Here is a 24799-nt window from a genome sequence, read left to right on the forward strand (position 1 = left end):
TTTACTTTTGTGTATGGAGTTAGACAGTAATGCAGTTTCATTATCTTGCATGTAGCTGCCCAGTTTTGCCAACACCAATTGTTAAAGAGGCTGTCATTTCCCCATTGTTTATCCATAGCTCCTTTCTCCTTTATCATATATTAATTGACCATACATGCTTAGCTTTATATTTGGGCTCTGTAGTCTGTTCCATTGGTCTATCAGTCTGTTCTTGTGCCAGTACCAAATTGTCTTGATTACTGCGGCTTTGTAGTAGAGCTTGAAGTCAGAGAGCTAAATTCCCCCCCTCCCCACCGCTTTATTCTTCCTTCTCAGGATTGCTTTGGCTATTCGGGATCTTTTGTGTTTCCATATGAATTTTAGAACTATTTGCTCTAGTTCACTGAAGAAAGCTATTGGTATTTTTATAGAAATTTTACTGAATATGTAGATTGCTTTAGGCAGGATGGCCATTGTGACAATATTAATTCTTCCTATCCATGAGCACGGCATGTGTTTCCATTTACTGATATCTTCTTTACTTTCTCTCATGAATGTCTTATAGTTTTTATAGTATAGGTCTTTCACTTCTTTGGTTAGGTTTATTCCTGGTATTTTATTTTCTTTGATACAATTGTGAATGGAATTGTTTTTCAGATTTCTCTTTCTGCTAGTTCATTGTTAGTGTACAGGAATGCAACAGATTTCTGTGTATTAATGCTGTATCCTGCAACTTTGCTGAATTCAGATATTAGATCTAGTAGTTTTGGAGTGGACTCTATAGGGTTTTTTTAAATGTACAATATCATGTCATCTGCAAAAAGTGACAGTTTAATTTTTCCTTGCCAATCTGGATGCCTTTTGTTTCTTTGTTTTGTCTGATTGCCATGGCTAGGACCTCCAGAACTATGTTGAATAAAAGTGGGCAGAGTGGGCTTGTTTGTCTTGTTCCCGATCTTAAAGGAAAAGCTTTCATCTTCTCACTGTTCAGTGTCATGTTGGCTGTGGGTTAGCCATATATGGCCTTTATTATGTTGAGGTACTTGTCCTCCACACCCATTTTGTTGATAGTTTTTATAATGAATAGATGTTGAATTTTGTTGAATGCTTTTTCAGATCTATGGAGATAATCATGTGGGTTTTTTTCCTTCTTTTTGTTGATGTGGTGGATGATGTTGATGGATTTTTTAATGTACCATCCTTGCATCGCTGGGATAAATCCCATTTGATCATGATGGATGATCTTTTTGATGTATTTTTGAATTTGGTTTGCTAATATTTTGTTGAGTGTTTTTGCATCTGTGTTCATCAGGGATATTGGTGTATAAGTTTCTTTTTTTGTGGTGTCTTTGCTTGGTTTTGGTATTAGGGTGATGTTAGCTTCATAGAATGAGTTTGGGAGTATTCCCTCCTCTTCTACTTTTGGGAAACTTTAAGGAGGATGGGTATTATGTCTTCACTAAATGTTTGATAAAATTCAGCAGTGAACTCATCTTGTCCGTGGGTTTTGTTCTTGGGTAGTTTTTTGATTACCAATTCAATTTCATTGCTGGTAATGGTCTGTTCAGATTTTCTGTTTCTTCCTGGGAAGGTTGTGTTTTTCTAGAAAGTTGTCCATTTCTTCTAGGTTATTCAATTTGTTAGCATGTAATTTTTCATAATATTCTCTAATAATTCTTTGTATTTTTGTGGTGTCTGTAGTGATTTTTTCGTTCTCATTTCTGATTCTGTTTATGTGTGTAGACTCTTTTTTTCTTGATAAGTCTCACTAGGGGTTTATGTATTTTGTTTATTTTCTTGAAGAACCAGCTTCTGCTTTCATTGATTCCATTGTTTTATTTTTTTTGATATTATTTATTTCTGCCCTAATCTTTATTATGCCCCTCCTTCTACTGATGTTGGGCCTTATTTGTTCCTCTTTCTCTAATTTCATTAATTGTTAGTTTAGACTGTTCATTTGGGATTGTTCTTCTTTCCTGAGGTAGGCCTGTATTGCAATATACTTCCCTCTTAGCACAACCTTTGCTGCATCCCACAGATTTTGCAGTGTTGACTTATTGTTATCATTTTTCTCCATATATTGCTTGATCTCTGTTTTTATTTGGTGATTGAACCATTGATTATTTAGGAGCATGTTATTAAGACTTCATGTGTTTGTGGACTTTTTTCATTTCCTTTGTGTAATTTATTTCTAGTTTCATATCTTTGTGATCTGAGAAGCTGGTTGCTACAATTTCAATATTTTTGAATTTACTGAGGCTTTTTTTGTGACCTAGTATATGATGTATTCTTGAAAATGTTCCATGTGCATTTGCGAAGAATGTGTATACTGTTTCTTTTGGATGAAGTGTTCTGTAGATGTCTGTTAGGTCCATCTGTTCTACTACATTGTTCAGTGCCTCTGTCTCCTTACTTATTTTCTGCCTGGTTGATCTGTCCTTTGGAGTGAGTGGTTTGTTGAAGTCTCCTAAAATGAATTCATTGCATTCTATTTCCCCCTTTATTTCTTTCAGTATTTGTTTCACTTATGTAGGTGATCCTCTGTTGGATATGCAGTTATTTATAATAGTTATATCCTCTTGTTGGACTGACCCCTTTATCATTATGTAATGTCCTTCTTTGTCTCTTGTGACTTTCTTTGTTTTAAAGTTTGTTTTGTCTGATACAAGTACTTTAACTCATGCTTTTTTTCTCTATTAGTTGCATGAAATATCTTTTTCCATCCCTTTACTTTCATTCTGTATATGTCTTTGGGTTTGAAGTGAGTCTCTTGTAGGCAGTATATAGGTGGATCTTGTTTTTTTATCCATTCAGTGACTCTATGTCTTTTGATTGGTACATCCAGACCATTTACATTTAAGGTGATTATTAATAGGTATGTACTTTTTGCCGTTGCAGTCTTTAGATTTGTGGTTACCAAAGGTACAAGAGTAATTCCTATACTCTCTAACAGTCTAATTTTATGCAGTTAGTATGCTATTACAAATACAATGTTAAAGTTCTTTTTTCTTTTCTCCTTTTTCTTCCTCCTGCATTCTTTATATATTAGGCATCATATTCTGTACTCTTTGTCTATCCCTTGATTGACTTTGTGAGTAGTTGATTTGATTTTGTATCTGCTTAGCAATTAATTGTTTTACTTTGCTGTGGTTTTATTTCCCCTGGTGACAGCTATTTAGCCTTAGGAATACTTCCATCTATAGCAGTCCCTCCAAAATGCACTGTAGAAGTGGTTTGTGTTAGGTAAATTCTCTCAGCTTTTGCTTATCTGAAAATTGTTTATTCCCTCCTTCATTTTAAATAATAATCTTGCCAGCTAGAGTATTTTTGGTTCAAGGCCATTCTGCTTCTTCCCATTAAATATATCATGCCCCTCCCTTCTGGCATGTAAATTTTTATTGAGAAATCTGATGATAGCCTGATGGGTTTTCCTTTGTATGTGATCATTTAGCTCTCTCTCTAGCTGCTTTTAAAAGTCTGTCTTTATCCTTGATCTTCACCATTTTTTAAATTATATGTCTTGGTGTTGTCTTCTTTGGGTCCTTTGTGTTGGGTGACCTGTGCATGTCCATGTCCTGAGAGAATATCTCCTGACTCAGACTGGGGAAGTTCTCAGCAATTACCTCCTCAATGACACTTTCTATCCCTTTTCCTCTCTCTTCTTCTTGTGGTACCCCTATAATGCAAATACTCTTCTGTTTGGATTGGTCACACAGTTCTCTCAATATTCCGAGAGTTCCTTTTTTCTGTCTGTGCCTCAGCTTCTTTGTATTACTCTTCTCTAATTTCTACTCCATTTCCCATCTTTTCTACTACACCTAATCTGCTTTTAAATCCCTCCATTGTATGTTTCATTTCAGATATGAAATTTCTTAATGATTGAATCTCCATCCTAAATTCATCCCTAAGTTCTTGAATATTTTCCTGTACCTTCATCAGAATGTTTATGATTTTTATTTTGAACTCTCTTTCAAAATATTGGTGAGTTCAGTTTCATTTGGCCCCTTTTTGGTGTTTCTGTGGTTTTTGTTTGAACCAGGTTCTTTTGATGTTTCATATTTGTAGGTGGTGCCCTCTAGTGCTGATAAGCTCTAGTCTCTGGAGCTGCTCTTCCCCTGGACTGATGTCATGGGTTGCAGGGGAGTGGTGCTGGTGCCTGAGGGGAGGAAAGATCTCTTTCCTGCTTCCTGGCTGCAGTGACAGTCTCCACTTCCAGATCCAGTGTGCCAGCACACAGGGGTAAGCCTCTGTGCTTTGTGTCTGTAGCTGCCATAGGTGAGGTCTCCCTCTGACTAGGCTGATGCCAGGGCAGGGACTACTGGCTTGTGAGCTGGTGCCAGCAGGCCAGGAGGAAGGTGCAGCAGGCTGCATATCACAGTGGGGGGCCTGGAAGCTGAGTAGTCAGCCAGGGGGATGGAGCACCTGAAGCTCCTGAATGTTCCCAACCTGCTGGGAAGAGTGCACCCAGACAACCTTGTCCCCCTATCCCTTCTCCCATGCAGCAAGCTCTATGCAAACCCTACCCCTTCAGCATCCCTCTCCCTGCTAGGGAGCCTCTCACACTCCCCACCTTTCTATTGTCCCAGAGCAGATCCTTGTCCTCCACAAATGGCTTGAATCTCAGTCTCTTCAAGTATTCCACCTGTCTTAGCTTTCCAATGCCACTAATCTTCAGAGCCCCATGCAATGTAGGTTTGTGCTTGCAAAGCAAATTTCCAGGGCTTGGTGTTCAGCAGTCCTACGTCCACTCCCTCTCCTATCCATTTCTCTTCCTCCTGCTGGTGAGCTGAGGTGGGAGAAGGGTTTGGATCCCACCAGATTAAGGCTTTGTTACATTATCCTGTTTCTTGATGTCTCCTCTGTTCTCCAGATGTGTGCAGTCTGGTGCAGCCTTCTTTCCTGTTGCTCTTTTAGGATTAGTTGTATTAACTATATTTTCGTGTTATATGTGGTTTTGGGAGGAGTTCTCCATCTCACCTCTCATGCTGCCATCTTGAATCATGAAATGTATGAAACCTTTCACCCATACATGTTGCTTTTAGGAATTTATCCTATGAATAAAATAAAAAAATGATATTTATATATCACATTTATTAAACTTTTAATATTAATAAACATTTAATGATCATTAAAATGCTCAAATATAAAAGACTAATAAGTGAAATTGTGGTACAGCCACACAAGGACACACTGTTGAACCAATACTGATGATAGTATGGATATGTTTATTAACATGAAAAAATATTTAAAATACATGAAGTGTAAAGGCACTTTGAAAATACTATACAATCTCTATTCCTGTTTTTCACATTTTCTGATTCCAGTTTATAAATATGTGTTTATTTACACATATTGCCATATTTTAGAAGGATATCAGTACAGTGATCATTATCATTTTCTATTAGTTAAATTATAGATTTTTTTATATTTAAGTGACGTCTGTTTTTATAATTCTAATTCTAATTTAAGGCATTATTATATGACCACCAAAAATATAGTGATCTTGCCATTAAACATGAAAATCACTTCCATTTAAGAGCAAAGAGTCACATGCCACTTCATATGCTGTCATTCTGGACATGAGAGTCAGACATGTAAAGCAATCCATGATGGAAATAAGTAGGAAAGGGGAGAAAATTCAAAGACAGTAACAAATTATTTTTATATTTTTAAATCTCAAATTTAGATAAATTTGCTGCCAATTTCACTTGGTTGGCCATCTGTCTTTATTAATTCAGACTTTCTTAGAAAATTGAATAATTTAGATAAGACTGTTGTATGTGACTACACAGAGTCTTCGGTTGAAAAAAATATGATTGATATCCAGTAGGATTTAAATAAAATTTGCCAAGGGCATTGTTAAGAAGTCATTAGTCAGCCTAATTCAGAGCAACTTTCATTCAAAATCAGTATGCTAGGGGCTAGGGCACAATACCAATGATAATATTTGAATAAGAGGAAACCTAAGATCTTTGACAATTTCCATTCTACACTGCCTCTTTCTTTTTCTTTTTTTTTAATTTCAGATTTTAAGTGAAACAAATATCCAATCGATTTAGGATCTTTATAATTTTGTATGTGCTTGACAATGTGCCTTAGTTAAAGCTCTTACTATTTAATAATTAGAATGTGTTTTAATTTCTTGGAATTCTGCTTATTTAAATAATGTTTTTTCATCAGACCAACTTAAACTGTGGAGAATTTACTTTCCTAGTCTTTGTCTGGCTCTTCCTACCACAAAACAACCTCATGATGATTTCTCCTCAAGTTATAAATCTTTTCTGCTCACTCAGACAGGCTCTAAACATGTCCTTATCTTCCTTTCAAAATTGTGAGAGCAAATAACGCTAATGCAAGTAAGGGCCAAAGAACAAACTAGGCAGCTGGCTGTCACATGTTCAAGTAACTCAAACCAATTTGCAAAAGTCACATATGCAGGAGAATCACCTTATTGTCTAGTTTGTCCACCCTCCCCTTTGCAGTGGACACAATACACAGCTTGTGACACAATATGGGTTCATGAATATGGAAGCATCTAATATTAACATGCTTTTATCATGATGTTTGAGAGGTTGCAATATAAAAGAACCCCTCCCTCCCCAGCAACACACACAGACCAGTATATACATTTTTATTTATGGTCCATTTACATCTCCTGGTGATCTTATCTTTTGTCCACTGCAAATGCCTTCTTCTCCTTTCCAGAAATTTTTCTACAACAGATGTAGTTTGATCATGTGTTTCTCTGCTCCTTACTACAGGTTAGTTTACTGTTTCCATTATAAACCTGAGCATAGAACCCCGTATCAAGAGCAGCTGATATTGGTATTGCAGTGTTGGGTTTATTTGGATCCTTCTATATTCTTGGTTAAATCCAAATGCTGTTCTTGGCTTTTCTCACTCATATAGGCTTTTCATGACCTTCCTTATTATACTTCAGTTACTTTGAATTCACTGACCTATCTACATTCTGTTTCTACTTAATAAGCTTAAGGCATGCATCCCTCATTATATGACCCTAATCTATAATTGAAAATGTGTTGACTACTCATTTTTTTAAAATAGTAGGTGTCTGTATGCCATTATTTTTTAATAGGGAAAATAAAAATGCATTTGCAGACTATGAAAACACCAAACCCAATTTTCCCAACTAACAATGAATACTGAAACACCTGTACAAACTCAACAAAGATGTTTGCGTACTGTAAAGCACTAAAGCACCAATTATATAATCACTTACCACCTAATTATTTAGCACTTTAAGAGCTTATTCGTGCGTATGTATGCAGTATATAATGATGCTGCTGTGGAAAGTATTAGACACCGATTACCTTTTCCTCCTAAGCATAGGATAATATGTTAAAAACACATTGAAATAAAAGCGCTTAACAAAACAAAAACAACAAAGAGGCAAGGCAGTTTTCAAAATTAAACTTGCGCAAACTTCCTGATTGAAGTTTAGTGGTAAAAAGAGGAAAGGAAGATGGAGTCAAAGCTGCTGCTTGCCGTAGGGGAAGGATGAGCACAGGCAGCTGGTGAAGGTGTGAGAGAGGCAGCAGGTAACTGCCTGAGTTCACGTACCAGGAACCAGAGGACAGTTTTCTCCTATTGGTTCTTTTGGCTCAGAAAATGAGGGCTGTGACCTATCAGCCAAGGTCACAGATAGCAAGAGAAGGCTTAAAATTCACATTCCACATGTTTCCATTCACTTGGCTTGTGTCAGTATAACTGGTGATAATATGAAAATATGTGATATTAACATACCTGTCATTACATCCACTTGTCAAATTATTTTTATCTGCATGGTCTAAAATTATTTGAAGATTTGTATCAAGTGTCTATGCTTCCTTTTCCAGTTCACAATAATTAAATTGGAAAATTTCTTGCTATAATCCTTACTATTGCATACAAAGTATTCTTCAACATTTTCACTGTCCACAGTAGTGTATCTGGCTTCTAGATTCTAAGATGTCTCTCTGGTTAGGTCTCTTTATAAAAATTTTGGAAGTTTAGCAAAAAAAATATAGAAGAGTGTTTTTTTTTCCATACTTCATTTATTTTTAGTCATGAGATCTGTTTTGTAGCCCAATCAATCAATTTGAGTTAACTTTTGCTACCGGGAACATTTAATTAATCCTTTATCAGAGCCAAGTCATCTGTGTCAGCATGTCTTCCAGATAATTCATCACCAGTGTCATGTAATGTGCCTTCAAGGTTGTCAGTACCTTGGCTATAAAAATAACAGGAGTACTGGAAGATATAAAGATCATTTGCACATTATCTCATAATCAACAATCCTAGAAGGATGTCCTAGAACAGAACATGCCCTAGATCTGTCAAAAGAGCTATATTTGCAAAATTTTCCATTTTCTTGGATTCTTTTGGAACTTTGGTGAATGGTGACCAACTTTTCACCTGAGCTTTCCTGCCTCCTCATCATTTAGGCATTACACTTTGGACTTCTACAGTATTGATTCTTAGAACATGTTCTCCTTGGGGTTGCTTTCAGGCACTGACCAAGCACAATGGTGGTGGTAGATCCAGGATCCCGCACACCTTTCAATGGACACTGTTTTCTCAGGAGCTCTTTATTGGCTTGGAGGAGAATTTTTCAGAGTCCCACCACATCTAAGGCCTTGCTACCCAATCCTCTTCCCCTTTCCCAAGTGTTAGACTTGCTTCATGATCTGAAAGTTCTCCTTGCCTACTCTGCCCGCCTTCATCTTTCACAAATGTCTCTACAGGTTCTGTGCATGTACTTCTCAGAAGACATGAACTAACATGCCATTTAACAAAAAATAAACTTAACAAAATTCTATGCAATTTCCTGGGTTTTTCAGAATAATGCATCAATAAAAGTTTGGGCTGATTGCTACCTTTAAAGTTTCTATCCAAAACCAGTGTATAGAGGGTCTAATGATGCACCCCTGAAAGATGTCTCAGTCCTAACCCCTGAGACCCTTTGAGGTGAGCTTGTTTGGGTAAAGCCTTTTTGCAAATGTAATTAAGGATCTCAACATGAGCTTATCCTGGATTTAGGGTGGGCTCTAATCTAGCAACTAGTGTCCTTGAAAGACAGAAGGGCAGAACACAGAGAGAGATGGAAGAAGCCCATGTGACCACAGAGGCAGAGACTAGTATAATGGGCCAAGGTGTGGATTGCCTAGGACCTCCAACCACCCCCAGAAGCTAAGGAAGAGGTGGAAATGAATTATTCCTCATAGCCTCCAGAAGGAACTGACCCCAAAGATACTTTGATTTCAGATCTCTGACCTCCAGAACTATGGGAAAGTAAATTTCAATAGTTTTAAGTCACAGGTTTGTGGTAATTTTTTTACAGGAGCCCTAAGAAACTAATCAATAGTTTTAGATTAACTTTGGAGTAGAAGTACAGATCAGTGGATTCCTGCCATTCACTGGGGAGGCTGCTGCAGCCTCACTCACTTCAGTCTTCTCATTCATGATTTTTAATTCGTGCAATGTTGCCCTGTCCTTAAATCCATCACACTTTCTCAGATTTGCTTTGTAACCAAACTCTGTTGCAAAATCATCATCCTTAAACTATTTTCTTCTCACTGAGATATTCAGAAATATTTAAACAGTGTGGGACTAGCCTTTATCTTATCAGGTGAATGGCCGAAATACAGCTAAGATGCATCAGAAATCCTCTTACTCAGAAGAGCCAGCACTTTTAGCTAACAAATCAGCAGGTTTTTTTTGTTTGATAGCAAATTACAGCAAAGTCTGTTGGAAGTTGTTACAGCAAATATTCCAAAGTAAGAATGTAGATGTTCATGAATGGTAGGTAAGCAGCACTTATCAATCTAAAAATCTGGATATTAATTTGAACATGACTTCTTTAGTTTGGAGATTCCACATGACATTTGTGTAAAAACTGCTTGAACAATACTGCATGAAATGATCATTTCTTGTAACAATATATTTTTTGGAGTCTAGTCTATCTTTTGAGGAAATATAATGAATGCAGTTTGCAAAAGATACCCCCACCAAACCTAACAAATGACCAAAAATCACTTCTAAAAAAATAAAAGAAGGAATTATAGATAATAAATGAGCAGACATTAAGCCAGAGAAGCAGGAAAAACATGTAACTTCAACCATACAAGTTAGAAAGTGTCATCAAGGAGAAGAAAGTCTTTACTATCTTCTCACTGTTATTTTTCAGTCTTTCCAAAATGAAACAAGTAAGTGTATATTGGGCATGGTAGAGCAGCAGCAGCAGGAAGGTGGGATGAGGGCAGCAGAGCTGGGACCTGAGCTTAGGATGTCCCTCTATAGAAATAACCATTTTTCACTAGTAATAATGATGGGTTCACATAGAGCTGAACTACTGAGCTCCCTATTTTATCATTTTTTGGACAAGGAAGATGACTGAAAAGACAACCAGAACTAAATGTGTCCAAGCATAACTAGTCATTTTAAAAAATGGAGAGAAAAATGAAGAAAGAGGAGAAAAAAAAGAAAGACAAGAATGACTGTTGTGATGTGAAAACCCATGGGAATGAAGCATTGACAGCAAGTTGAATTAAAAATTTCTGTTTCCCATGTCCCCGTACAGCTGTATGTGCAGAGGAGCTGGCATCAGAGCAGATGGCAGAAAGCTCTGAAAAGCACAATAACTGCTCAGAGCTGTTCTCACTCAAATGAAAAGACCAGCAGAGTCACACAGTGGACTCTCTGTGAAATGAAATAATAATCCCAAACCCAAGTGCAGGCCTCCACGAAATATCACTAAAACCATCTCCTTGCTTTCTTCCTTAACTTCCCAGCCCCTCACTCCATGGCACTTGGTGGACGAGCCATGACTTTGGTTAATTTGATCTTTATACCTTCGGCTTTATAGCTGCCTGCCTGACAGTCACACCCCATTTCCCTGTCCACTACCTTTTGCTCTCTCCTGGACTACTTTGCAACACTGCGGTTCTCTCCTCACATCTCCATCACTTCCCTGCATCTCTTTTCCCAGCTGGACATCTACCTCCCCTGCATATGAACCCAGATATTCACTTAGGTGAATTGTCCTTGCCCCCATCATAAAGCAGACCTACTGCTGAGAACAAGATTGCATTATTTTTTTACCCACTTAAGGAAACTATTTTAGTGGTTTTTCCTTCATTTTCAATTTTTCCTTCTCTACTGGATCATTTCTATGTCCTATTTTCTTTTCTCTCCTCTTAAAAAAAGTCATCTTGAGTCCACTTCCTACAGTCCAGCTCCTGCTCAAATTCTTTGCTTCCATTGCAGCAAATGTTGAATGGGTTTCATATATCTGCTGCCTGCCATTCCTCCCATCTTTCTTTCTTTTACTTATTCTCATTGGACTTTGGTCCTAACCACTAAACTGGAACAGTTCTTGATAGGGATGTGAATGGCTTTGCTAATTCCAATGGTCAGCATCTGCTTCTGATCTTACTTGATATTATAGGACACTTTGCTTTTATGACACATTTCTCCTTCTGGCTTTCTTGCTATTTCACTTAGATACTCAGTGTTCTTGCATATTCCTCCTCTTTTCCTGTCATCTGAACTTGGGAGTACACCAGGTCTCAGTTCTTGATGTCTTCTGTATTCACTCTGTGTTGATTGGCCAGTTCTATGGCTTTACATATCATTTATACAACTGACACTCAATAAAGTTATCTAGCCCAAACCATCTCCTGAGTCCTACACTCATATATAACTGCTTTCTAAATGGCTACATTTGGATGTCCTATAGATGGGTCAAATATGAAATGCCTAAAACTTTTTATCATACTACATTTATTTATTATGTTTCTTTTCTATCTTCATGTATAGGACTACTAACTACGTAAGTAAGGATATTCTCTGTTTTGTGCAATGACTGAGTATTTAGAATAATACTTGTTCCAAACACAATGCATGTATGCTCTCAAATATTTGAAACAACATTTGAGCGGTCACAAGGGAGGGCTTGTGTTTCTAGTTTCACTCTTTATTTGTTTCAAAAGACCAGTTCATTTTCCCTAAAGTATATGAAATTCTACATCGACTAATTCTTTAACTACTGCTCATGTGTGTGGACTGTTAGCATTTCTTCCCAACTCCACATTCATGATGTCATTCTGGAGGCTTGAAATCCCATGGTAGGAATACTAACAACAGGTAAACCAGCAAACTCTACAAGTGAACATTCTGTACCCTCAACATTTGTTTAACATTTACCAGCACACCACTGAATCACCATCAATCAATTTATAAGTTGTAATTAAAATTAAACTTTTTGTATAAAATTTATTTATTATACAGATGAGTGGCTCAAATTCAAGTGTATGTTTTCTTAATGAATTTTCTACATACTGTAATCACTATAATTTTATTAACTAAGAAATGTGAATATTTTCATGAGCTCCCCAAACAGTATCTAAGTGGCATAGGCTTTAATAACAGAATTATCCAAAACTTTGTCTCTTCAAAGAATTGTTCTTACAAAAATTTTGTCCAATGCATCCGACTAGATGCACACCTATAAAAGTTAAATGTAGACAGATTACGAAGGAAAAAAAAAAAAAGCAAATGCAGGAAAGTGTTGTAAGGATTGGCTGTTTAAGAGGATTACCAGCAATGTCAAAAGGAGAAAGGAAATTTTCTTCATAGTGTCAAATCAACAGTTATTCTTGGTTTAATAGTTGTCCTTACATACAAATGGTTACTGCCGTGTGCATAGCAGTTTTCCAGAATATATTATGGCTATCATCTTTTCAAGTTAACAATGATCTCAAGAGCTTAGTAGGAAGAGCTAGAGAGGGGACTTACACTTAGAATAGCTTAAGAAGTTTTTTTTAAAGGTCTTCCTAGCATAGCTGTATTCTTAGAATATTCTTCTTAGGAGGATTTAAAAAATCCAGGTATACAGATTTTCAAGTAGCATATAAATGCTGCAACATGGCTCTTATTATTTTTAACAACAGGCCCATGTTTTTTTTCAGTCTCTTTGTCCTATGACCATAATTCTCACACAGGGAGATATGAACTTCTGTCTATGGGTGACTAGTTCTCTAAATACTTTATTCTGTATGTTGTAGGTGTTTATTTTCTGCTGCTGAATATAATTTAGGTAGAACATCTTTTGTATTACCTGGGGAATTTCATTAATGGCAATATCAATTTTTGGGTTTCTGCATTTCCAAAATACTGTTTTTTGCTATTGTGACCTAATGTGAAGGTAAATAAATGTTTAAGTAAGAGTTTAGTGAAGTATTTTCTTTTCTCCCTAATAGAAACCCCCTGGGCAACAGCCAGATTAAATATATATATATATATTCATATGAAAGAAAATACAGGAGAAAAATGCTAATTAATTCTCCAATTCTTTATGCATCTCTTTAAGGATCAGAGCAGTCATTAATTCAACCTGAGTTGCATGTAAGAATCATGTGAAACAAGAATCATTCAAAAGTTCTCCTATCTGGTGGGATCTACTCTAGTGCATTCAGTTGTGATCACTCTGTTTTGTTTGGGTTCAGACATCAGCGTACTTTAAAAGCTCCCTTAGTAATCCTAAAATTAATCCAGGCTTGGGTACCACTGGGTTAGACACAAAACGGTTCTCCTTAGACAATATAAAGGTCTTTTGCTCATTTTAAATACTATATAGCTAAGAGAAACTTTAATTATCAAATTTAATTTTGAACCAAATACAAATATGTTATATGCACATTAATCCTAGCTCAGGATTCAAATTAGAAAATTATCTTTAAACAAGTGAAGCTACGCAGCCCTAGTTACTACAGGATTAGAACAGCCACTGCAAAGGTGCCTTTGGTTTGGTGCAGGAAGAGGTTTCTAGGCCACTGATATCCTTTGTGGTAAGGGGGGAAAACGGCGTGGGGAAGCTTAGATTACAAAGGAAATTTTTGAAAGCACTGAGCTGAGACCCAAAAGCTGACTTTTCCACTGTTCCATGTAACATTAGGATAAAGGTGTTGGCTGTCAGACTTCCACATTTCCCTGGAAATCCAATGTCCTCCCTGAAACAGGGGCCGCATGGCCCTGTCTACTCTGGCCAATGAAGGACTAGATATCAACCTCAAGTCAGTTCCTTGAAAATGTGTTATACTTTGATGGTAAAACTATTGGCCTTAACTTTTAGAATGTGTTTACTTTAGAAGCAACAAAAAACAGATTTTTTTAAGAGACATAATGAGAGTGTGTGATTTGCAGATTTTTTTTCTTTTACTTCAGTTAAATAGTCCTGTGTCTGTTCTGTGTACTTTTCCCTTATAATGAAGAAAAATAATTTTATTGTTTATTCTTTAAGATGCATTCCTAATAAGTATGAAATATAAATATACAATTTACATGTATTTTAAAGTTTTCAAAAAGAACATATATATGATATGTATACACACATTCTAACTAAATTATATTTAAAAATATTTTTAAAATATCCATATGATTTTTTGTGTTCTTTTGTCATATTTTCTTTTCTTTTATTTCTTGTGTATATAAAAAGTGTATTTTCATTTGTTAATTTAGGTTGATAAAAGAGAAATAGAATATTTTCATGTATTAGAAAAACATTTAATAACATTACTTGAAGCAAATTAACAAAAGTCATGGACTCCAAAGTAGATGCCTTGTTGGTAATAAAAATTTCTATTGGTTCTTTTTCCAAAGTAAAGAGAACAGATTTGGGTCATATACAAGAGTACTTCAGTACTGTTTAGCTATGTGGTTTTGAGTAAGTAATACTCTCTTTAACCTTGATTTTCTTCATCTGCTAAATAGGGAAGAAGGTTTATAAAGTCATAAGGTAAGTGTGAGTTTTAAATGACATAATAGGATAAAGCACATATGAACTTTAATTACTAGTATTCGTAATACTCAATACATAAACCAGGTATAGATGCTAAGAGAGTTATTATGGGAGCTCCTTGGAGAGCAAGTTGCTATCACCTATGGTTGCAGGAGGCTCTGAGGGGTTTTTTTTTTTTTTTTTTTTTTTTTGAGAGGGCATCTCTCATATTTATTGATCAAATGGTTGTTAACAACAATAAAATTCAGTATAGGGGGGTCAATGCTCAATGTACAATCATTAATCCATCTCAAGCCTAATTCTCGTCAGTCTCCAATCTTCTGAAGCATAACGAACAAGTTCTTACATGGTGAACGAATTCTTACAGAGTGAATAAATTCTTACATGGTGAACAGTACAAGGGCAGTCATCACAGAAACTTTCGGTTTTGATCATGCAATATGACCTATAAACCATCAGGTCAAATATGAATATTCATTTGATTTTTGTACTTGATTTATATGTTGATCCCACATTTCTCCTATTATTATTATTATTTTTATTTTTAATAAAATGCTGAAGTGGTAGGTAGATGCAAGATAAAGGTAGAAAACATAGTTTAGTGCTGTAAGAAGGCAAATGTAGATGATCAGATGATCAGGTGTGTGCCTATGGACTAAGTATTAATCCAGGCTAGACAAGGGCAGCAAGACATCCACGGATGCAGAAGATTTCTCTCAAAGCAGGGGGGGTGAGGTTCTGAGCCTCACCTCTGTTGATCCCCAAATTCTCACCTGATGGCCCCCCTGCGACTGTGCCTGTCTTAGGTTGTTCCTCCCTTGAGGAATCTTACCCGTCTCTGGCTAACCAGTCATCTTCCGGGGCCATACAGGGAAATGTAAAGTTGGTAAGTGAGAGAGAAGCCATATTGTTTGCAAAGGTTAGCTTTTTACTTCTTTGCAGATTTATGCCCTGTGGCTTCTATGCCCAGCACTTGTCTCGAGGTATCTTTACCACCTGGAGGAATTATGATACTCGGTAAATTCGATATGAGGCACGAATTCTATTTAAAGTTTGTAATTAGGAAGGAAGAAGAAAAGCTATAGATGTAGCATATGAAGGAAACTTGGGAGGATTGATTATTTCTTTGACATATCTTCTTGTATAGTACCTTAAGTATGTATAGGTTTTAAACTACTAACTAATTTGCACACACATATTGACATAATAGGAATACGGTGACATAAACAAAGCAAATCTATAATCACCAGCCATCTCCAGTGAAGCCAAGAAAACCATTTAGGCACCCTAGGCATTTGTGAAAATTTATCTATGATATGATGGATATTTTCCAACTGTACTTGAACCATCAGACAAATTAAAGCAGCCCATTTCTGGGATCTGTTCACATCCCATATGTTCTTTTAACCATAGATAGTCTATAGTCATGAGATTTTGGGGTGCTACAACTTGCACCCCTCCCAACTCCTGGTTGAGTTCCAACAGTACAGATCCAGTCAAATTCGTTGTCTCACTGTATGCACATGCCAGCCTAGACATCTCCCTCCTCCTTCTCATGGCAAGTCCAGGAGATGGTGGGCTGGATGCAGCCACAACCGCAGCATCGTCCGGATCCCTGTGGAGGCTTTTTGATGATCATCCCCCGGCACGAGTCCTCCAGAGAGTGCTGATGCCGGAAGCTCCTCCTCATATCGTATCTTAGTTCATTTTCTGGGTATCCAAGCTAGGCCTTGATCTTCTGCGTAGAAACAAACAGACCCTTTGCCCACACTTTGACATGCCCTCTATACCACTGTGCAGAACTCATTGGAGGTCAGCACACAGTAACTGCTTTTTTTTTTTTTTTTTTTTTTAATTAAGAGAAAGGAATATTATCAGAAAAGAGTACCTCCATAGCTGATCATCTGACACCCTTTAAGTGATCAACATTAAGGATATTTAAAGCATGCGTTGATCTTTGATTTACCAATAGTTTTATCCTGTTAAGGAGTAATCCCCCTTTTCTTTCTTTCTTTCTTTTTTTTTTTTTTTAAATTTTTAATCTACACTTACCTGAAGAATACTATGTTTACTATGCTCTCCCCTATATCAGGTCCCCCCTAACAACCACATTACGGTTACTGTCCATCAGCTTAGCAAAATGTTGTAGAGTCACTACTTGTCCTCTCTGTGTTGTGCAGCCCACCCTCCCCTTTCTCCCTCCCCCCCATGCATGCTAATCTTAATACCCCCCTTCTTCTTCCCCCCCCTTATCCCTCCCTGCCCACCCATCCTCCCCAGTTCCTTTCCCTTTGGTACCTGTTAGTCCATTTTTGGGTTCTGTAATTCTGCTGCTGTTTTGTTCCTTCAGTTTTTCCTTTGTTCCTATACTCCTCAGATGAGTGAAATCATTTGGTATTTCTCTTTCTCCGCTTGGCTTATTTCACTGAGCATAATACTCTCCAGCTCCATCCATGTTGCTGCAAATGGTTGGATTTTTCCACTTCTTATGGCTGAGTAGTATTCCATTGTGTATATGTACCACATCTTCTTTATCCATTCATCTACAGATGGACATTTAGGTTGCTTCCAATTCTTGGCTATTGTAAATAGTGCTGCGATAAACATAGGAGTGCATCTGTCTTTCTCAAACTTGATTGCTGCGTTCTTAGGGTAAATTCCTAGGAGTGGAATTCCTGGGTCAAATGGTAGGTCTGTTTTGAGCATTTTGATGCACCTCCATACTGCTTTCCACAATGGTTGAACTAATTTACATTCCCACCAGCAGTGTAGGAGGGTTCCCCTTTCTCCACAGCCTCGCCAACATTTGTTGTTGTTTGTCTTTTGGATGGCAGCTATCCTTACTGGTGTGAGGTGATACCTCATTGTAGTTTTAATTTGCATTTCTCTGATAATTAGCGATGTGGAGCATCTTTTCATGTGTCTCTTGGCCATCTGTATTTCTTTTTTGGAGAACTGTCTGTTCAGTTCCTCTGCCCATTTTTTAATTGGGTTATTTGTTTTTTGTTTGTTGAGGCGTGTGAGCTCTTTATATATTCTGGACGTCAAGCCTTTATCAGATCTGTCATTTTCAAATATATTCTCCCATACTGTGGGGTTCCTTTTTGTTCTATTGATGGTGTCTTTCGCTGTACAGAAGCTTTTCAGCTTAATGTAGTCCCACTTGCTCATTTTTGCTGTTGTTTTCCTTGCCCGGGGAGATATGTTCAAGAAGAGATCACTCATGTTTATGTCTAAGAGGTTTTTGCCTATGTTTTTTTCCAAGAGTTTAATGGTTTCATGACTTACATTCAGGTCTTTGATCCATTTTGAGTTTACCTTTGTATATGGGGTTAGACAATGGTCCAGTTTCATTCTCCTACATGTAGCTGTCCAGTTTTGCCAGCACCATCTGTTGAAGAGACTGTCATTTTGCCATTGTATGTCCATGGCTCCTTTATCAAATATTAATTGACCATATATGTTTGGGTTAATTTCTGGGGTCTCTAATCTGTTCCACTGGTCTGTGGCTCTGTTCTTGTGCCAGTACCAAATTGTCTTGATTACTATGGCTTTGTAGTAGAGCTTGAAGTTGGGGAGTGAGATCCCCCCTACTTTATTCTTCTTTTTCAGGATTGCTTTGGCTATTCGGGGTCTTTGGTGTTTCCATATGAATTTTTGAATTATTTGTTCCAATTCATTGAAGAATGTTGCTGGTAATTTGAGAGGGATTGCATCAAATTTGTATATTGCTTTCGGCAGGATGGCCATTTTGACGATATTAATTCTTCCTAGCCATGAGCATGGGATGAGTTTCCATTTATTAGTGTCCCCTTTAATTTCTCTTAAGAGTGACTTGTAGTTTTCAGAGTATAAGTCTTTCACTTCCTTGGTTAGGTTTATTCCTAGGTATTTTATTCTTTTTGATGCAATGGTGAATGGAATTGTTTTCCTGATTTCTCTTTCTATTGATTCGTTGTTAGTGTATAGGAAAGCTACAGATTTCTGTGTGTTGATTTTGTATCCTGCAACTTTGCTGTATTCCGATATCAGTTCTAGTAGTTTTGGAGTGGAGTCTTTAGGGTTTTTTATGTACAGTATCATATCATCTGCAAATAGTGACAGTTTAACTTCTTCTTTACCAATCTGGATTCCTTGTATTTCTTTGTTTTGTCTGATTGCCGTGGCTAGGACCTCCAGTACTATGTTAAATAACAGTGGGGAGAGTGGGCATCCCTGTCTGGTTCCCGATCTCAGTGGAAATGCTTTCAGCTTCTCGCTGTTCAGTATAATGCTGGCTGTGGGTTTATCATATATGGCCTTTATTATGTTGAGGTACTTGCCCTCTATTCCCATTTTGCTGAGAGTTTTTATCATGAATGGATGTTGAATTTTGTCAAATGCTTTTTCAGCATCTATGGAGATGATCATGTGGTTTTTGTCTTTCTTTTTGTTGATGTGGTGGATGATGTTGATGGATTTTCGAATGTTGTACCATCCTTGCATCCCTGGGATGAACCCCACTTGGTCATGGTGTATGATCCTTTTGATATACTGTTGAATTCTGTTTGCTAATATTTTATTGAGTATTTTTGCATCTACGTTCATCAGGGATATTGGTCTGTAATTTTCTTTTTTGGTGGGGTCTTTGCCTGGTTTTGGTATTAGGGTGATGTTGGCTTCATAGAATGAGTTTGGGAGTATTCCCTCTTCTTCTATTTTGTGGAACACTTTAAGGAGAATGGGTATTATGTCTTCTCTGTGTGTCTGATAAAATTCCGAGGTAAATCCGTCCGGCCCCGGGGTTTTGTTCTTGGGTAGTTTTTTGATTACTGTTTCAATTTCTTTGCTTGTAATTGGTTTGTTTAACTTTTGTGTTTCTTCCTTGGTCAGTCTTGGGAGGTTGTATTTTTCTAGGAAGTTGTCCATTTCTTCTAGGTTTTCCAGCTTGTTGGCATATAGGTTTTCATAGTAGTCTTTAATAATTCTTTGTATTTCTGTGGAGTCTGTCGTGATTTTTCCATTCTCATTTCTGATTATGTTGATTTGTGTTGACTCTCTTTTTCTCTTAATAAGTTGGGCTAGAGGCTTATCTATTTTGTTTATTTTCTCAAAGAACCAGCTCTTGGTTTCGTTGATTTTTGCTATTGTTTTATTCTTCTCAATTTTGTTTATTTCTTCTCTGATCTTTATTATGTCCCTCCTTCTGCTGACTTTAGGCCTCATTTGTTCTTCTTTTTCCAGTTTTAATAATTGTGATGTTAGACTATTCATTTGGGATTGTTCTTCCTTCTTCAAGTGTGCCTGGATTGCTATATACTTTCCTCTTAAGACTGCTTTCGCTGCATCCCACAGAAGTTGGGGCTTAGTGTTGTTGTTGTCATTTGTTTCTATATATTCCTTGATCTCTATTTTGATTTGTTCATTGATCCATTGATTATTTAGTAGCATGTTGTTAAGCCTCCATGTGTTTGTGAGCCTTTTTGTTTTCTTTGTAGAATTTATTTCTACTTTCATACCTTTGTGGTCTGAAAAATTGGTTGGTAGAATTTCAATATTGTGGAATTTACTGAGGCTCTTTTTGTGAGCTAGTATGTGGTCTATTCTAGAGAATGTTCCATGTGCACTTGAGAAGAATGTATATCCTGTTGCTTTTGGATGTAAAGTTCTATAGATGTCTATTAGGTCCATCTGTTCTAGTGTGTTGTTCAGTGCCTGTGTGTCTTTACTTATTTTCTGCCCGGTGGATCTATCCTTTCTGAGGGGTTTTGTGGACAGGTGGCAAGTAAACTATGGCATACATTACGCTTGAACTTCATTTGACATTGAAGGGACTTCGGACAAAGTGAATATCATGAGCAAAGGAAGGGCTCTAAAATCAGGTGGTACCTTGGGAATTAGATGACTGGACACTCAGTTGTAAATAAAGAAGGCATAGAAAGTAATTATTGGTAGGTAGGTTTGAATCATGTTTTTACACACTTACGATGCCAAGAGAAAGAGTTTGTGCTTCAATCCCAGCAGGAAACTGTTGGGTAATCATTATATGTTTCAAGTCATGTTTAGGATGGAACAAAGGAACAGGAATTTACTGGGCACCAGACACTCTGCTACATACAGTATTACATAGTCCATATTGTTATTCCAATTTTAAGTATTAGAAAACTGAGGTACAGAGAGGTTAAAAATATGCCCAGGGACATTGAGCCAAGAGTTCTGGAACCAGAACTCAAATCCAAATTTCTCTGGCTTTAAATCTTCCCATTGCTTCTTGGGCCTTTGTAATTAATCTGACAACTGTGTGTGGAGTTTTTTGGGGATAAAGAGGCAATAAAATCACAAAGGAAGCTCATGCAAGATATAACAGACACCTAAAAAGATATGAGGCAAATTAGAAGTGTTTCATTTTTTTATGTAGCATTTTTTTGGACCCATTAGCTTGATTCTTCTATTTTCTAAACATTGCCAAATGTACTTACTGCTTCATTTTTATTTCAGAATTATGTGAAAGGAATTAGTTTTTCCATGAAAATCATGTAAAAATTCAGAGTACTCATAACTGTCCATTCCTAAAAATGTAGCTAGTTTTACTCTCATGGCATTATATCTGATGTGACTCAGCCAAAAATGAGAGGATTCACAGGGAATGGGCACTTTAGGGGACTTCTGGAATGAGGCATAAACTAGAGCAGGTGCTAGAAAGATAAGCCATGGAAAATCTACTTTGTCAGTCCCCATATACATATCCTTTGTCCCAGCATATAGAATAAAGGTGTTGAACCAAATGACTCCCACTTTTAGGCTCATACCACCTTAGTTCTTAGATGACTCTGGTGGTGATGAAAAAGATGACCTAAAATGACTCCATTCTCTTTGTGTGGTTATTAATATTAAATTACTTCCTTGTAAAATGGATCTGCCTTTCAAAGAATAGTAATGATATCCAGTGTTTTTCTCCAAGTCTCCTGCCCTATATGACAAGCCAAGTCATGCATCAGTGCCTCTGGAAGGAGCCCTGTATTTCAGAATTGCTTCAGTCACAACCCTCCTTTGCTTTCTAGGAGACTCAGTATTTTGTCTAATTATCTATTCTGATCCTTCATCCCAAGGATTAAACCAGCTGTTTGAACCTGGCTGCCCAGCACTTCTGTTACCAATATTCTTGGATTCTATAGGCATTTGTCACATTATAGATATGTACTAACTGTGAATTGATCACCCAGCTCACAGCTGGCTTCCTGCCTGGATTTCTCAGCATTGCTCAGCCCAGAATGTGTCACTGTCCTCTTGTATTTGAATCTCCAATATTAGCTGAAATATGACTGAGACTATGTCTTTTCACTCACCTACTATCTACTCACCCAGGCGTCACTTCCTTGGTGTCCTCCTTGTAGCACAGGGTAGGTCTGATACAGTCATGCATCCTTTCTTCTCTCCACTGCCCCAAGGTTGTTATGGACAAACATAATTCATAGTTCACATAAAAAAAGGTAAGACTAGTTATGGTGATAGATAACAGGAAAAAATCCAGAAAAACCGCATAGTTAAAAGTTAAGAAATGTGTGTTCTCCTCTGAATATAGGTGGAACACAGCACTAGGAATTTTACAATGAAGTATAATTTGGGAATCCAAGCAGGACAGGTAAGGGAATCCTTTTTAAAGGTTTTGGATCCCAGGCAGGATATCTGGGACCCTATGGTGTCCCAAACAAAATCTCCATCTATAGAAGATTGTCTGGGTAAGTCAAGGCCTCACTCTTAAGAGGGTCTGGGCCTAAGAAAGGTTATTGGGACAGGAGTACAAGAACAAGATAATGCTCCAGTTTCTAAACTAGGCTGTGAAATAGGGGTTGGGTTGTGCATTAACTTCAAATATCAAGATATTAAAAATGGAACTTGAGAATTGGAAAAGGATCAAGTTGATTTGATGCTGATTCATTTGAAATTGAATTAGAGCTTATTAATTGTTCCAGACCAAGGCCATCATTGAGCCTTATTTATGGAAATGCAGTGACAAATACAGAGATTTTTGGTTCTTAATTTATGAACTCATTCCTAGAGGTTTCCCCACCAAGAATATTCCAGTATGAAAACTATGATGAGTAAAATGCTAAAAACTGACATGAATAATTTTAAGGGCTGTTGCCTTCTCTGGAACATTTATAAAAATGCCAAATGTGGTTTTTACTTCTATGGAAACTGGAAATGAAGAGCCCATCTTCAGGCAGTATCTCTGAAGTTCTGAGAAGGGCCTATGCATAAGAAGCCATTTTTTGAAATTTTCCCTCTTCCATTTTACCACAGAACAAAATATGGTTAAAATACACATAGTCGTGGGATATGTTGTTCCATTTGTGTATCCACATATATCTCTGTAGGTATGCAGAGAAGGTTGACATCTACATCTGTAAAGGGGAGGTAAAAGCTGTTCTGCTATCTTAGAATAGTGCATTATCTTCCACAAGGAGGACTTGGGAATGAGGAATCCGCATCATGTTTCTTTTTAATCTGGAAAACCTGGTCTCTGAAGTGGTGTATATTTCTGCCAAGGTACATGTCAAAGCAGTTACTGTAATTTGTTATAATTTAGGAATAGCTTTGATCAATTTCAATCACAGTATTGCAATTCTCTCATTTTGGCTCTGTAAGGAGTTTGAATGGTATGTAAAAATTAAATGTATATTTTCTTCCCTAGGCAATCTAGCAAGGAACACAGCATAAGAAATTAACTTTGATCACAGTACAGAAAGTGCTAGCAAAATATATACTGCAAAAAAATAAATATATAAGAAGCTGTACAGGCTTCAAGTATGCTATAGTACACACACATGCACATGCACACTCACACACACCAGAGAATCTCAACAAAAAAAGACAAAACAATCCAAAATGGTTAAAAGGCTTGAATAGATATTTTTCCAAAGAAGATACACAAATAGCCAATAAGCACATGAAAAAATGTTCAACATCATTAGTAATTACCGAATACCTAATCAAGTATAAATCAAAACCATTTCATATCCACAAGGATGGCTATAATAAAAAAAAATATGAAAGTAATCAAGGGTTGACAAAGATGTAGAGAAATTGGAACCCTCCTACATTTTTGGTAGGAATTAAAATAGTATAGCCTTGTGAAAACCTTTGTGACAATTTCTCAAAATGTTGAATAGTTACCATATGACCCAGCAATTCCTCTCTTAGGTATATACCCAAGAGAATTGAAATACATATTTGCACAAAAATATGCATATTTGAACGTTCATAGCAGCATTATTCATAATACAAAACATGGAAACAACTCAAATGTGCATCAGCTGATAAACAGATAAATTGTGGTATATCCATAAAATACAATGTATTTATCTATAAAAAGAAATGAAGAAATGATACATGCTATAACACAACAACTTTGAAGATGCTATGCTAAGTGAAAGAAGCCAAACACAAAGGTATCATATTACATGATCCTATTTCTGTGAAATGTTCAGAACATTGTGTGTCTCTTTGGGGTAATGGAATGTTCAAGAATTAGATAGTGGTAATGGTTGCACATCATTGTGCATATACTAAAAAAAAAAGTACTGAAATGTATACTTAAAATGGTTAAAGTGATGAATTTATGTTATGTGAATTTTAATGCAGTTAAAAAAATACAGGTTGCATGCTTATAAAACCAGACAGAATTTACAACATAAGGAAACAAAATTGTACATTCCAAATGAAAGCATAATTCACAAAACACAGGCATCATACACTTGACAGGCATCTAACAGTGAATTTTCCAGCAGGGTGTTTCAAAGACTCATTAGTAAATTAGTTTTTTCAAACTGTGAAATATTTAATGGTGATTCAAATATCCCTGGGTAAAGACTTGGGTAAAGGCAGGAAGGATTATATTTAAATGATAGGAAATAATATCCATGTCCTGTTCCCTAGAGGAAAACAAAGAATCTTAAGCTTATTCTTTACATTGTAATTTCAAGCTTGTCTTACCACTATTATTCAAACTTCATTGTATATTTAGATGACTTATCAATATTT

The 24799-nt window shown here is 36.7% G+C and overlaps 1 protein-coding gene across 8 annotated transcripts in view; it reads left to right on the forward strand.

The window, feature by feature from the left end:
- DGKB (diacylglycerol kinase beta) overlaps nt 1–24799 on the forward strand; it is a 693448-nt gene that overhangs the window by 111487 nt on the left and 557162 nt on the right. The gene's annotated exons all lie outside the window — the stretch shown is intronic.

This window comes from Manis javanica, chromosome 6 (genome assembly GCF_040802235.1).
Source record: "Manis javanica isolate MJ-LG chromosome 6, MJ_LKY, whole genome shotgun sequence".
NCBI lineage: Eukaryota > Metazoa > Chordata > Mammalia > Pholidota > Manidae > Manis > Manis javanica.